This window comes from Lactuca saligna, chromosome 4, assembly GCF_052625555.1.
Source record: "Lactuca saligna cultivar CGN05327 chromosome 4, ASM5262555v1, whole genome shotgun sequence".
Lineage (NCBI taxonomy): Eukaryota > Viridiplantae > Streptophyta > Magnoliopsida > Asterales > Asteraceae > Lactuca > Lactuca saligna.
This window is the reverse complement of record NC_136420.1, coordinates 21,991,061-22,007,118: the sequence shown is the minus strand read 5'-3', so window position 1 is coordinate 22,007,118 and position 16,058 is coordinate 21,991,061. Positions and strand designations below refer to the sequence as shown.

Genomic DNA, 16,058 nt, shown 5'->3' with positions numbered 1-16,058 from the left:
CCAAAATTGTAATAATGGAGAATTGGAGATTAGATCACTTTTAATGCTTAATGGACCTACAATTACCAAAATATCACCACTTATTATTTTATACCAATCTTCGCTAATTAACAATGAGTTTATGACCCTATATAGGCCTAATTATGGCCCAATGATAGTTCTAATAGATTTGATATAGATAATTAATTATTTTCAAGTATCTAAGATATTAAGCTGATGATATGGCATCATCACAAAAAATGTGAAGAATCAAGCTCTTTTGTAATCCATATTTGAGTGTCTTATACACTTTGACCTTGTGGAATAAGAATTAGATAAATTTGTCTAAAAAATATTTTAAATAAATAAATATGTGGATCTTGATCAAAACATAGTATAAAGTATTAATTAATGAACTTCCAACATTGTCATTAAAATATTAGTTGTGTTTTATGAAACTTAACAACACTTCAGTCGACATAATTTTTAAAAAAATTGCCAGATTTTCAGATATCTAACTTAACTTTACATATATAAATCAAGAAATGCGATAGTTTAAATTAATATCATTTATCACTATCACGCTTAATAAATCTATTACTCTTAACTCTAACATTAAACTTTTCAAAGAAGAATGTTGTAGTCTTTGTCAGATCCAAAAAGAACTTGTTATAATATTCATGACACTGAGTTAATTCAGGGTGACAATATATACTTCAGATATTTTGAACAAGTATTAAAATTTTAAATCGTTTTGCTTGGTCTTCCCTAAGAAAAAAAACCATAGTTATGAAAAGAAAAAAAAAGTAAAAAACTACAATTAAATCCTCACAATTTGTGCAAAATTATTTATTATTGCAAAGTGTAATCTTTTAGTAGAGCCTTCTCACAAAAACAAATGGTTGATTTGCGCTGGATTTCAAATATAAAGCTAAAAAGAAAATTTAACCCTTAGTTTTTGATCGAACTAACACATCTAACAATCAAAATAAAAACAAAATGATAGGTTAAAAAACACAAAGCTAAATAATATACAATGAAGCCCTGTAAAGGCTAATTAATATGTAGGATTACAAAATTGTGAAGCTCCTTACACATATATATCTCTATTTACACATTCTTTTAAGAACAAATCTAAGGAAGATGTAGTGAATTAACAAATCAATCTTGGTAACAAAGAAGCATCACCACACACCTCCTAATTATGTAAAGCCTTGCTTTTTGCTCTTTAAGAACTCCTCCAAGCTTACTTGATACCCTTCTCTTTGATCTTCCCATGCTATTGCTTCCCATCATCTTCATTGTTTTACTAACAAAACCCCGAAAATGAGTATCTCTTCTACAAGAACTTGATAAGTGATGATTTAGAGAAAAGATTAGTGAGTTTTCTGAAGTGATTGGCAAAAACAAGTGGTTGAGTTTGAAGAATATTATGGCAGAGAATGGTGGATGGGTTTCCTTATATAGAGGATGTTTGGACATGAGGTAGTTCTAGAGTAGGGTGGGTAGGGGTCCTTGGGTCATTACAAATTTTCTTTGTGGGGTCCACTTCCCACTTGGTATTTCTTTTTTTCTTGAAATGTTTATTTTGAATAAAAGAATAGTATATATGATTTAGGACAAGATAGTATGTACATATGTATAGGTAACATATTGTATACATGTCATGTTCAAATGATGATAGGTGTAGACATCACCCACAAACATGATGGGTCAAGCATTACCTCAATGAGGTAGCATCCACATATAATTTATGAGCCCCTCATCTTCAACTTGTTCGTCTTGAGGTTATCATTGGTTTTATGGTCTTCTTCATGTGTGTGCATTTACTCATATATTTCCTTATGCATGAAATATGTACAATCTCTAGGGTGTTCCATTCTTTATTTGAGAATATCTGAAAACCAAATCTGAAAAGATTAATGTTTTGTTGTTTTGTTGTCAGCACAACGTTGATAATTTCGTAGATAATATGCCTATGATACGTTTATAGTTACATATAAATTTGAGTATGTTTCAAGTTTTAACAGTTTTAATAAGCCAATTGATCAGTAGTTGCATTGGTTATAATCATGTCATCATATGATTATGATTTGTATAGAATGTGTTAAATATGAAATTTATGTGATGGGACAAATCTTTCATGGCATGAATCCTTGTGTGGTCCTTCCCAAACCATGTTTCTTCTTTCTTTAATGTGAAAATAACCCTAATATCTGAAAATGATCGTTGTATGACACCAATAATTTAGATGGCTTACGTATATATAAACGTATGCTATTAATCCATCTTCATGCCTCACTAATCTAAATCTTTATGATATCAATTAATACAAAGATGAAGTGTAAGACGGAAATTGTTCGATAGATGTAAAAGTGTTAAATGATAGTAAAAAATAAATTCGAGTACGAATTTAAAGATAAGACAAAGATGGAAATTATTCATTGGGGTTTTCTCTAACAAGTTTATTGGTTTTAAGCAACCAAATATTAGCAAGTAGCCATGTATACCTTATTTTCTAACAACAATTTGTATTATTTTAGTATTTTACAAACATCTATTTGTAATGTTACCTCAACTAATAATTTTTAATATTAATATCAATTTTTTTTATCACAAGTATTGTACCATTAGTCACAGTTTGTAATGTAAATGGCTAAGTGAAACTCGTAAATGATTTTAGATGGGTCCCATTGTATTTAATTCACTTGAATATGTATTTTCAAACCTTCCGTAGATATTTTATGTATTTATTTATTTAAGTTTACTCCAAAAAAAAAAAAAATTTGAAATTTCATGGAAAAACAATATATATTTTCAAAAGGAAGTGATTCGTATACAATAATTTTTTTGCCTTACACAACAATGTATGTTTTATAGAGTTGTACAATACAACATTTTAAAACACCAATTGTTATATATGAAGAAAAATTGTTGTGTACAAATCATCTCCCATTTTCAAAACTAGACAAGCATCCGTGCAAAACAGCAACGACAAATAATTTTTTTGCGAAAAGTTCCTACGTAGAAATTATAAATTTTATTATTAGTTATTAAGTAATAAAACTACTACTTTTAATTAAAATATTTATTTTTAAACCTTATATTTATATTGCCTATTTATACTACTGATGTAATTAATTAATAACGATAACTAGTTTAAGAAATATAAATTATTTATATACATGACTTCATTTTGCTGCAAATTGAATTTATTAAAACTAAAATCAATAATACAATAAACAAATGGAATAACTCTCAAATTTATTGAGAAACTTAAACTCAAAGTTCAATTTGATTACATCACATACATAACTCATATTCTATGAATGTATTTATAGGCATAGACTACCAAACTTGTAGAGTAAAAGTATGAAATAACTTTCCTTGTATAGGATCAAACCTCCATGCTTGAGCCCTACTCAATTTGTCTTTCTTGTGTCCTAATGGTCTTAGAAATTCCAATAATCACCCTCTAATTTCTATGTCCTTTCTAGAAACTTCTTTGATCCCGACCAATGTCTTCATCTCCTTGAACTTTGTTCGGGCTAGTGGCTTTGTCAGAATACCTGCCTTCTGTTCTTCACCGGGAATGTACTCAACCTTTACTTGTTCGTTTTCAACACAATTGCGAATGAAATGGTATCTTATATCTATATGTATACTTTTTTTTTTTTTATGAATAACAGGATTTATTGTGAGTTATATTGTAGACTCATTATCCACTCTCAAGGTCACCTTTTCTTGAGGTGTGTTCGTGATTTCGCCAAATTGATCTTAAAGCCATATTACTTGACATGCAACTACATTGGCTGCCATGAACTCTGCCTCACATAATGACAATGCAAGTGTATCTTGTTTTTGTGAACACCATGTTATTAGGGATGACCCGTAATAAAATGCACGACCTGTTGTACTCTTTCCGTAATTTGGATCAATATTGTGACTGTTGTCATTATAACCTACAAGCTTCTTTCGTCCCGTCCTCTCATACTTTATTCCGTGTGAAATCGTTCCTTGTAGGCATCTTAAAATTTGTTTGATTGCAACTCCATGTTTCTCTTGAACTTTGCATGTATTGGCTTATAAATCCAACCGAAAATGCCATATCGGGTCTTGTTTGCAAGAGATAAATTAGACATCCTACAATTTTCCTATATTGAGTTGGATCGGTTTCTGGTTCATCTTCGGCCTTTGATAATTTTCTTCCAAGTTCTATTGGAATGTGGGTTGGATTCAATATTTCAATTATGTAAACCGACTTCTTTTAGAATTCGCTGAACTTAAGCTTTTGGACTTATTGTAATTCCTATTTCCTCTTGCTTAACTTTAATGCCAAGGTAGTAAATGAATTTTCCATGATTTGACATATCAAAATTCTTTGACATATCTATCTTGAATCTTTTAATCATGCTTGAGCTTGTACCTGTGACAAACAAGTCATCATAAATTTCCAATATTAATACATTTGTCCTTTAGTTTTTTCGGTAAACTGATGGTTCTTTCTTACACCTATGAAATTTCATACTCTTTAAAATTCCATCAAGCTTTATATTCCATGCTTTATGTGCTTGTCTTAGACCATATAGTGCCTTCGTGAGTGGAAATACCCTATGCTTGTTTCCTTTCTTTACATATCCTTTCGATCGTGTCACATAGACGATTTCTTTTAATTCACCATATAGGAATCATATCAAAAGTTTAGCTACCCACATTACACAAAACAATCCATTTTGAGGCTCTCCATTACTCCAAGACCTCAATGCATGTATTTGTGTCTATATTTTTCCTAAGAACTTCCCCAATCCTAAATACTCACAATCTTCATAAACATTTGTCCACTTCTTTTGAACAACGCTCATTTTATGCATCCATCTAAATCCATCCCCATAAAACTTTCTTAACCTCAAGGTACTTTTGTTAAACTAAAGCATACATATGGAAAAATAACCAAGAATAAAAAAAACAATAGAAAAAATAACTTGGCAAATTTTGCCTTATTCTTTAGTCTTCATAATTTGGAGCTTTTCTTCATGATATTTCTTGATCTTTATAGCTTTGTAGACTACTGTTCCCCCAAAATTTTGTAACAAATTTTTTTCCTACTTTTTATTATTTTTTCTCACTTTTTTCACTCAAAATAAAAAATCCTAAAAATAACAACATATGCTTATGCCAGGGAACTTAACTTCAACCCTTATTGTTTAGAGGTATTAGTCTAAGATGCAATGACTACATAAGCTCTCCTGGATACATTTCTGGTACACGATGTTAAACATATTGTGTAACATCCGAATCATGAGGTATAAAATGTTAGTTTTTACACTCGGAAGTGGCTCACGAAGTGAGCCATAGTGGCCACGTCGTGGGTAGGGTAATTGACTCTTTAACCCCACATCCTCAAACCTCACGACGTGAGGCATCATTTCTCACAACCTGAGCCCGGCTTGATGCTCCCAAACCCTAAAAATCGGGTATAAAAATAGAATGAGGAGGCTAGGGTTGCCCACTCTCAGCCTCTTTCACTCTCAAGTCACTGAAAACCCTAAATTTGATCCTTTTGAGCTTTTGTTAGAGGTGTTGGTGTTAAAGGTGCTTTGTTTTATTTGAAGGAGAAGAAGAAGAAGCTCTTATGGTGACTCATTTTGGCAGGACTAGCTCATCTTTGTGGACTAACTGAACTTCTGAGCTCCATTAAGGTATAAAGATCCTACCTTTTTCACTTAAGGTTGCTAAATCTAGGTTTTGGCCACCTTCTTTGCATGAGATCTTGGCTTACCAAGCATGAGGTTCATAAAGATAGAAACTTTATGAACCATTGAGTCATTAGCTATACTAGAACCCATGGATCTGGACTTTGGTGCAAGTTATGGCCCCTAAGCTTGAATCTTTATGATTATACCAAGTTTAAACCTAGCTAGTGATTAAGTCATGCATTGGCCATGCATGGCTAAAAAGATATGATATTTATGGTCTTTTAGACTAAATAAGGTATTATGGATAGTCTCAACGTTCATCTTAAAAGATTAAGAGCTTAATGCTCATAGAACAGTTCTCACGACGTGAGGGGTATAGCCTCACGATGTGAGCACAATGATTTCACCTGTCTGAGACCTTGAGACGAGTGAACCGGGTTGACTCGTTGTATCAACCCAAGCCGAGTTAACTCTCAAGACATGAGACGATGAAGCTCAAGACGTGAGGACAAAAGGATAAAAAAATTAGGCCATTAGTGGGCCTTTAGTGAGGCAATAGTGGGCTGGGAAAGATAATATGGAATTGGGCCTTAGGTACGGTCCAAAATTATCCTAAGGGTAAAATGGTCATTTTACCCTAAGAAGTCTTACGGATTTTGATTGAGTGTTTATTGTGGTCATGATAGTCGGGGAGTCGTTGGAGCAGCCATTAGAGATACCCTCACACGAGTTTTCAGCAGTTAGCTTGAAAGGTTAGTTTTCCTTCAATAGGAACGGGTCGAAGGCATTGATATCGGCCCGTTTGTGTTTGTTTGTGTATACCCGACTTCGGTCTGATGCAGGGGGTAGCCCGATGTAGATTATATGTTCTGTACTTCGGTCCAATGTTGGTGCGGTCATGAGAAGAGTATATGTATGCTTCATATATTTGTGATTCATGCATGTTATATGTTATGTGTTCCGGGCCTACGTACGATTCCGGGTCAAGCACGATGTATCTTAGGTTATATGTTATGCGCTATGTGTTCCGAGCTTTCGTCCGATGTCAGGGCAAGCCTGATGTATGTATTATGCTTCTGTTATATGCTTATGTTTTTTGATTATGATATATGATATGCTATGTGTATGTCGGGGAAAGTCCAATGTCGGGGAAAGTCCGATGCCGGGGTATACCCGATGTCGGGCGAGGCGCGATGCCAGACATGGTCTGATGCCGAGGTAAGCCTGATGTCGGTTTCGTCCCGATGCAGCTGGGCGGAGTCCCAAAGTTTATGTTATATTTCATGTGTATGGTATGTGGTAGTTTGGGGGAGCTCACTAAGCTTCGTGCTTATAGTTTTTAGTTTTGGTTTCATGTACTTCCGCTAGCAAAGGGAAGTGTTGGGGATGATCGCATGGCACACACCATCGCTTCTAGCCTGGGATATTTACTCTGATATTTGATATGAAATTTTGATATAGTGACAGTTGTTATGATATTTTTGAGATACATGGTTTATGATTTTTATATGATAATGATGTTTATCATTTTATTAATGATTTAAAAATGAAATTTTTGGACCGTATTTTTTGGACGTTACAAGTTGGTATTAGAGCCTTGGTTTGAGGGATTTGGGCACACTCTCAGGTGTGTCTGAACTCAAACTGAGGACTTGGTATGAACATTTTTCAAAAGAAAATCATTTTTATAAAGAGGACTTTGAGGAAAAGAAAACAATTTTAGAAAAGTGGAAAGAACTTTGGAAAAAGAGAAACGGTGTGTTGCATGCAATCAACCGAGCTCAAGTAAGTACTCTTAAATTACCCATACAAGTTTATGTTATGATATATGTATCGGCTTTATGAGAAAGGCATGCTAAATTAGGGCTAAGGATCTAGGAAGGATGCCTTATGTGCTTGTTATGTGTGAATCAACTTTATGAACTGCATGCTAGTACAAATTAGTCAGTATGATGGCCTTGATAATGTGTACTCAATGCTCGAATGCTGCTTTCTCTGTGCTTTTAGGAGTTCTAGCTATCTTTTACTAACTAGTAAATGAATATGTTAAATTAAATATTGCAAGGACTATATAATTTCAGAAGGTTAGGTTTAGCTTTATTTCCCAGCTCTTGTTTGAGTCTAACCGTTGTAGGGTAGAACCTCTCATTCAAAGAATTATCTAGTCTTAGTGATATGTAATAGTATTCGAGAGCTAGTTAGGGGAAGATAACAGAGACTTCGTATGTAGCTGATGGCGGAGAGTGGGAAGGTGATTACCCTAAGGCAGGCCTAGGATGAGAGTAGCGTGTGAAGCATTAGGACTAGAAGGGACTTAGTGAAGTCAAGGCACTTCTTGAGGAAAGCACAGATAGATGTGGAATGTAGTATGGGCCCGTACTGCTGAAAACATAGGATTCATACTCGAGTCAAGGAAGGCTAAGATGAATCCAAAGAACTTGTAGTATATGTGATGCCTCGAGAATTGTTTAGTATTCTGATGTTTGTTATGATGTGTTTTTGTTTTCAGAATGGTGGTTTTACACCCTAGACCAGTTAGCAGTTTAGGCACCGGTGAGGGATCAGGCTTAGACTCAGGAGCCATGCAGCTAGACGACCAGACTGTACAGTTCATCTCCTCTGAGATCATGCATAATATCTTGTATAAGACTCTCTTAATCTTTGTCACAACCAAGGAGGGTATTTTAGAGCTTTTCGATGAGAGGTTGAGTGCTTTTCGCATTGAGGTGGCAGCCATGATAGGGTCGTGCACACTAACCTTCAGGGAGTTCAGAGCCTATGGAGCTCCTGACTACCATGGGGATCGGGACCCTATTTCGAGCAACACATGGTTGGCGGATGTCGCCAACACATTCTGAACCAACAGATTTCCTGAGGGGGACAAGGTTCGACTTGCATTCTTTCTTCTAAAGGACATGGCACGTGACTGGTGGGTGGAGGTCAGACATGTCGTGGATGATGATGCAACTCTTGATGCTATGACTTGGAGTAACTTTACGGCCAGTTTCAGGGCTAATTTTGCACTCGTGATAGAGGTGCAACAGCTTGCTAGGGAGTTTCAGGATCTTGAGCAGACGATAGAGGCAGTGGCAGAGATCACTACCAAGTTTAGGGAGAGGGCCATTCTCGTTCCACAGTACGTGGCGGACGAGGAGATGTAAAAGGCCCGGTATCATGAGATGTTACGGAATGATATCCGCCAGTTTATGAGCCACTCCAGCTGCAAGACGCTGAAGGACATGATTGCTACGACGAAAGAGAGGGAGAGGGAGAGAGAGAGAGAGAGGGTGTGTGTGTGTAAGAGAGAGATGGATTTAGAGATGGAGAGGAAGAGGAAACCTGAGGGGGTCAGTTGGGGAGTTTGGGTAAGAAGCCCAAGGTATCAGATCACAGATCTCGGAGCCAGCAGAGCTACGACCGTTGTGGCAAATGTGGTAGGATGCACAAGGGCACGTGCAAGGCGGGGAGTCCTGGCTACTACAAGTGCAGCCGAACTAGTCATGTGAGCCGAGATTGCACAGCCATTGCCACCACCACAACAACGTCAGATCTGATTTTCTTTCAGTGCAATCAGAGGGGACACAAGCGCTCCCAGTGCCTGAGTTTAGCAACAACACATTGAGGATTACAGACAGCAATCAGGGTCGGGCTGAGGCACCTACAACGTAGAGCAAGGTTTTTCAGCATACTGTAGAGGAGGCATGAGCAGCTCTTGACCTGTTGACGGGTATGTATATTTCCCTTATCTCTTTATTGTTATTGATTGTTGCTTATGTTTATATGTCTCGTTATAGGATCGTTCTTACTGAACGGTATTTTACCTTTGGTACTGTTTGATTCGGGTGCCACCCAATATTTTGTGTCGCTCGTGCTCAACAAGCGATTCTTAGGAGATCCAGGAGAGCTAGATTTCCCACTATATGTGGAGATAGCAGATGACAGGACCATTAGGGTTGCGAGGGTTCACAGAGGATGTACACTACAGTTATTCGATGAGCAGTTTTCGGTAGATCTGGTTCCTATTACCCTGTGAGGGAATAAGGTTATAGTAGGTATGGATTGGTTGATCCCCAATAGGGGTAGTGATTGACTACGAGTAGCAGCTAGTGGGGGTTCGCACTCCTAGTGGGGGAGGGCTAGTGATCCAGGGTGAGAGGTCGCATCGCGGACCGATTTTCTGTTCAGCAACAAGGGTGAGGCACCACCTTCAGCAGGGTTGCGCAAGATATGTATCCTATGTCATGGATACCTGAGATAAGGGTAAGGCAATAGTTAATGATGTACCGGTAGTGCGAGAGTACCCAGACGTAGTCCTGGAGGATTTACCTGGGGTACCTCCAGAGAGACAGGTCGAGTTTAGGATTAACCTAGTCCCTGGTGTGGCTCCGATAGCCAAGGCACCATATCGGCTGGCTCCTCCCCAGATACAGGAGTTGTCTATGCAACTGCAAGAGCTACTAGACAAGGGGTTTATTAGGCCGAGCAGTTTTCCATAAGGAGCCCCGATCATGTTTGTGAAGACAAAGGACAAGTCACATCGCATGTGTAAAGACTACTGGTAGCTGAACAAAGTAACGGTGAAAAACCGTTACCTACTACCGAGGATAGATGATTTGTTTGACAAACTTCAGGGAGCATCTTGGTTCTCCAAGATTGATCTACGTTCAAGGTATCACCAGATGCGAGTCAGGGATGATGATGTGCAGAAGATGACTTTTAGGACTTGTTATGGTCATTATGAGTTTCTAATGGTGCTGTTTAGGTTCACCAATGCTCCAGCCGCGTTCATGGACCTCATGAACTGCATGTGCAGACCGATGTTGGATCGGTCTGTAATAGTCTTCATTGATGACATCTTGGTTTACTCTAAGACTCAGGAGCAGCATGAGGAGCACCCGAGGGAGGTGCTGGAGACGCTAAGGAGGGAGATACTTTTCGCGAAGCTCTCCAAGTGTGAGTTCTGGTTGCACGAGGTGTAGTTTCTTGGGCATATTGTCAACCAGAAGGGTATTCTGGTCAATCTGGCCAAGCTAGAGGCCGTGGTGTAGTGGGAGATTGTTACATCCCCATTTTCACGGCCAAAAAGACCGATTTTTTTATGCTTTACTTTGAAAATCAGAGTAACCTTTTAAAGAAAAGTGTTTCGGAATTTGTTCCCTGAAAAACATGATAAACATGTTATCAAAGCATTTCCGAAGAAATGTATTTTATTCATTTTAAAACATTGGGATGTCAACGTCAATATAGAAACATAAGCATAAACAGACCTTACATATGTCATCACTAGCGATTTATATCTCCTTAATCTTTCAGTATAATGTAACTTAATATCGACACCTGTAATACAAATAAACTTAGTGGGTCAGGTTGGGAAACCTGGTGAGTACATAGGATTTTCAACCCACAATAATATAATTATTATGTGTAAACATCAAACAATCAACCCAATTACCTATCCCCATTATATTCTTTACTCTTAAGGATCTACCTTAAGAATCGGCTATTCCTCGTTCATTCAATCCTAAGGATTATCCTAAAGAATAGGCACAAAGTCCACCGTCGCCAAGGTTTATACAACAGGCACTAAGTCCATAGTCGCCATGGTTTATACAATAGGCACTGTCCATAATCGCAAGGGTTTAGGCACTAAGTCCATAGTCGCCATGGTTTATACAATTGACACTAAGTCCATAGTCACCAATGTTTACTTATATCCTATTTCATCCCTCCTCATTCATCTACCCATGTTTTACCCAACATATTCGTAGATACAAAATACATATACAGTTTAAATCACTTAAAACATGTATAAAATTGTTCATCCAACATAGATCTCAAATAAACAGATAATATGCACACATAGCACGTAATTTATATAAAATACTTCATATCTATGTGTAAGATGAAAGTAACTATGCACTCACTTGTTAAAGTGATAATTCCAAACTCGGACAACACTTCGCTTCTTAACAATATAATTTCCTTCGACGAAACCTAGTATTATTACCACTAGATTTTAGTCTAATATTTACAATAACTTATTATTAGTTTTAGCATTATTATTATTATTATTATTATTATTATTATTATTATTATTATTATATAAGCATTTAAACAATATTTTCCAATCACTAGGTACAGACAGGGGCCAACATAAAACACCAGAGGGCATGACCATTTTGGCATATAACACTTCTGAAATCCAACAACCTTATGCGACCCATTAAACCAGATTCCCCGTACCACGAGTAGTTAAAAAGATATTATAATGACACTTATATAAGTATTAATAATAGCCCAAATATTTATTATAAGCTCATCATAAAAATATTAATTTTAAATATAATCTATATTTAGAATATGGTAAGCATAACTTACTTAGAAGGGGGTTTTTGCTAGGAGTCGGGCTCTGTAGGGGCAGAACTTCGTCGCTGAATCTTTCTAAGAAAGATTCTTGCAGCGCTTTAGCACTTACCTTACTATAGTAAAACTACAGAAAGAGAAGTCGAATCACGAGGGACCGAAATGCTCGGGGGATAAGAAGAGAAAGACTATTGAATCAAGAGAATGGTGCAAGACATATAAGAGCCTAGAGGCTCTTATTTATAGTAATTGAATTTTCAAAAACCACCCTCTATATTTACTTAAATGACTAAAGACCCTTTTATAATACTATTTAATAGATTGAATGATATTTGTACTAAACTAATATCAAATGCACTCAAAATTAGTCTTATAATGACCGCATCGCCGATACCTTTCTAATGATATATACATATGTAGAGGTATATATGATATACGCTTTATTTTAAAAAGTAAATGTGTTATTAAAAATTATAACTCATTCATACGAGCTCTATTTTTGACGTTCTTTATATCCACGCGTTGGTATTTATGAGTGATACAACTTTCATTTAGACGCCGTCAGCTAATTCTCATTCTATCTCAGATTTACAAAACTATATTGAATTTATCGCGCACGAAAAGTAGGGACCAAGTTTCGCCCATATCTGTAACATACGCGCTCTATTATTGATGTTATTTATATCCAAACATTGGTATTTATGAGTACTAAAACTTTCATTTAGACTCCATCGGCTAATTCTCATTCTATCTCGAATTTACAAATATGTATCGAATTCGCCGCGCTCGAATAGTAGGGACTAAGTTTCGTCCATATCTTTCGCATACGAACTCCGTTTTCGACTATCTTTTTATCGTTGAACTCCTATTAAAGATATCTTCTTTTCTCATTTATACATTTTTGGTTAAAAATCGACTGATCTAAAATTCGAATTTCGGGTTGTGTACTGCTATGCTAAATCTTAGAAAAATCATAACTTTCTCATACGAAGTCAGATTTTGACGTTCTTTTTATGCACACTCCCGGTTTAACATATATTACGACTTTAATTTAGATTGCTAAGGCTAGAAATTATTTTATCGTAAATTCATTTTTTACGATTCCCAGTGTCATGCCGGTTTTTTCGTAAAACTTCGAAGGGTCATAACCTCTTCGTTATAACTCGAATTTCGGTGTTCTTTATATGTACAGAACCCTTGTGACATACACTATAACTTGGTTAAGATTATTTATTCAAAATAATATTCTATCAAAAAGAAATTTTTAATGCTTACTGTCTCTAAATTGACTAGTCCGAATCTGTGGGAGTTACAATTATCTCCCGCTTAGGATGATTACGTCCCGTAAACATCAACAAAACAGGGCTTGTATAATGACTCCATACGTTGTCTCTTCATCCGAGGTACTAATCGTAACTCTTATGTCATTTCAAGCTAGTATTTAACTCTTAGACTTCTTGACTATTGGCGGTGATCAGTCTTGCACCCACTCTTCATACGGTGTTGGCCTTTCAATTGTAACTTCGAGTTACAATCTTGATCCTTAGTGGAAACTCTTGATCCTTCATAAACAATGTAACACCCCGTTCTTTAAGTGTTTACTTATGAGTCCCTGAGATTTATGAGGAAGGGTAATTCTGGTCCTTTTTCGGGAAATAGGTTCTATCCGAGAAGGTTTCGGGCTGGTGTATGTTGTTAGAAGCATTAGGCTTCTTGTCACCTCGTATGAATGTAAAGTTATTTGGGAGCGGGTTTAGATTAGAGGAGTTGCGGTGTTTTGAAGTTGATCATTGTTATAGCTCATTGGGTAATAAGTGGGAAAGGCCCCATGCATGCATGGCATGCATGCATGTGTTATGAAGTTTGGGTGGGTACGCCCAGCGTAAAGGGCGAGAAGTGTGCAGGTGGCCGGGTGAGTACGCCCAGTGTACCAGGGAGGTACACCCAACGTACTCTCAGAAACCCCAAACCCTAATTTAGGGTTAGCCACTATATAAGGATTATGTTGGTTCATACCCTAGCCTCCTTAAGCTCATTTTTAACCGCAGAAAACCCTAGAAAACCTGTATTCCTCCATTGTTGGGTGTGTTTGACCTTGGAAAGCTCATTTTGGCAAAAGAAAGGCTTAAAGGAGAAAAGAGAAGTTGTCAAAGAAGAAGAGGAACGATTGGAGCTTGTAGATCTGAAGAGATATCATCCTTTGGAGCTTGTTTGAGGTATAAAGCTTCTTGCTTGACATTCATATTGTGTAGATCTATGTATTTTGAAGCTTTGACACCATTCTTGTCCCAAAAGTCCTCACCTTGTTGCATGTTTCGAGTTGGTCAAGATTATTTGTCCTTTCATACCTTTGGAGAGGTCTTGAGTGAGAAAAATGAGGTCCCAAGGGCTGTAGTTGTTCCATGTGTGAGATATATAGGTCTTAATGGATTAAGACCTTGGATTAAGAGCTTATGGACGTCCTAAGTGATAAAGTCTAAGACTTTATGAATTCTAATCATATTTGGCCTAGGGATCTGAAGTTTGGGCTTAAGAGCTTAAGCCATTAAGAGCTTAGAAGGACTTAATGAGTATTTCAGTTATGCTCCACGTAACACTTGATTACGCCCCGCGTAGCGGGCTAAAGCCCCGATCCTCAGTCGCGTTTAAGTAAGTACGCCCCGCGTACCAAGGTGGGTACGCCCAGCATACTCCCCCTGTGTGGACTTTAATTTTGGGCCTTTGAGTTTGGGCCGGTTGTGGGCAGTTGGTAATTGGGTCAAGTCTGGGAATTTATGGATAGAGTATTTTGGGCCTAATTATTGTTATGGTCATTGGATCTAGGCCCATTTGGTGAGGTGGGCCCAATTTGGTAAATTGGGCCAATATTGGACTTTGTATAAGATTTAGACTTTGGTCTTGGCCCGATAAGTGGATGTATGATTGGCCTAATATTTTATTTTTTTATGATGGCTAGTTCGGGATTTGTGGTAAGTTGGTGATTCGAGAGTCTGCTTCTTCGGTTCAGAGTATCGGCATTCGCGAGGTGAGTTATCCTCACTATATCGAAAGGGTCTAAGGCACCAAGGCCGGCCCTTTATCGGATTGAGATTCAGATACTTGTTGTTATGTTATTGTTGTGATATGTCTGCATCCTGGTAGTTAGGATGGTATATGTTAGAGACCTGGTTAAGGTCGTTTTCCTGATATGTAGGGTGGTGCTATGCTAGTGACCGGTTAGGTCGGTATCCTGGTTAGGGTAATGATATGTTATGTGATCTTCTTGATCAGCTTGTTGACTATGAACTGTTATATGATTGTATGTTATGTGCACATGGTTGTTTGGACTGGATTTGGGTTGAGACGGGTCTTGCTTTGTGTTGTAGGCCAAGATACCCAGGGTGGACCGGTTATACCGAAGGCCCAGCGAGCGGTCCGGATAGGTTGTAGGCGCCACGAGGGCGGACCAGATGTGCTGAGGCTCGGAGAGTGGACCAGGTCGACTGAAGGCCCGATGCGGGCTGGCCAGTCATACTGTAGACTCAGAGAGTGGACCAGGTGGGTTGAAGGCCCGGTGCGGGCGGAGTAACCACACTGCAGACTCGAAGGACATGACTAGACTCGGAGGATGGACCCAGTGGACTGAAGGCCCGATACGGCAGACCAGTCACACAGTGGACCCGATATGCATGGTTGTTCTATGTTTTGTTATGTTATGTATGTTGTTTATGTTATGGGCCGGAAGGCACTATGTTACGGGCCGGAAGGCAATATGTTTGGACCGGAAGGTCGTAGCCTGGAAGGGCGTATATGTGGTTGGTATTTTGGGCGTATCTCACTAAGCTTTCGGGCTTACAGTTGTGGTTTAAATGTTTTTCAGGTTCTTCAGGAGACCGTGGCAAGGCGAAGGCGTGATCGTACCGCTCCTCGTGTTTATGTTTATGACATGGTTCTGGGAATACTCTGATAATAAATGTATTGAAAACCTTTTTGTAATAACATGATTAAAATGGGTTGTTTTTGAAAAGTTTAAATTTTGTT

The 16,058-nt window shown here is 37.6% G+C and overlaps 1 pseudogene; it reads right to left on the bottom strand.

The window, feature by feature from the left end:
• Nucleotides 1-984: 984 nt before the first annotated feature.
• On the bottom strand, nucleotides 985-1,425 carry LOC145038348 (small polypeptide DEVIL 4 pseudogene; annotated as a pseudogene).
• Between the last annotated feature and the right edge of the window lie 14,633 nt (nucleotides 1,426-16,058).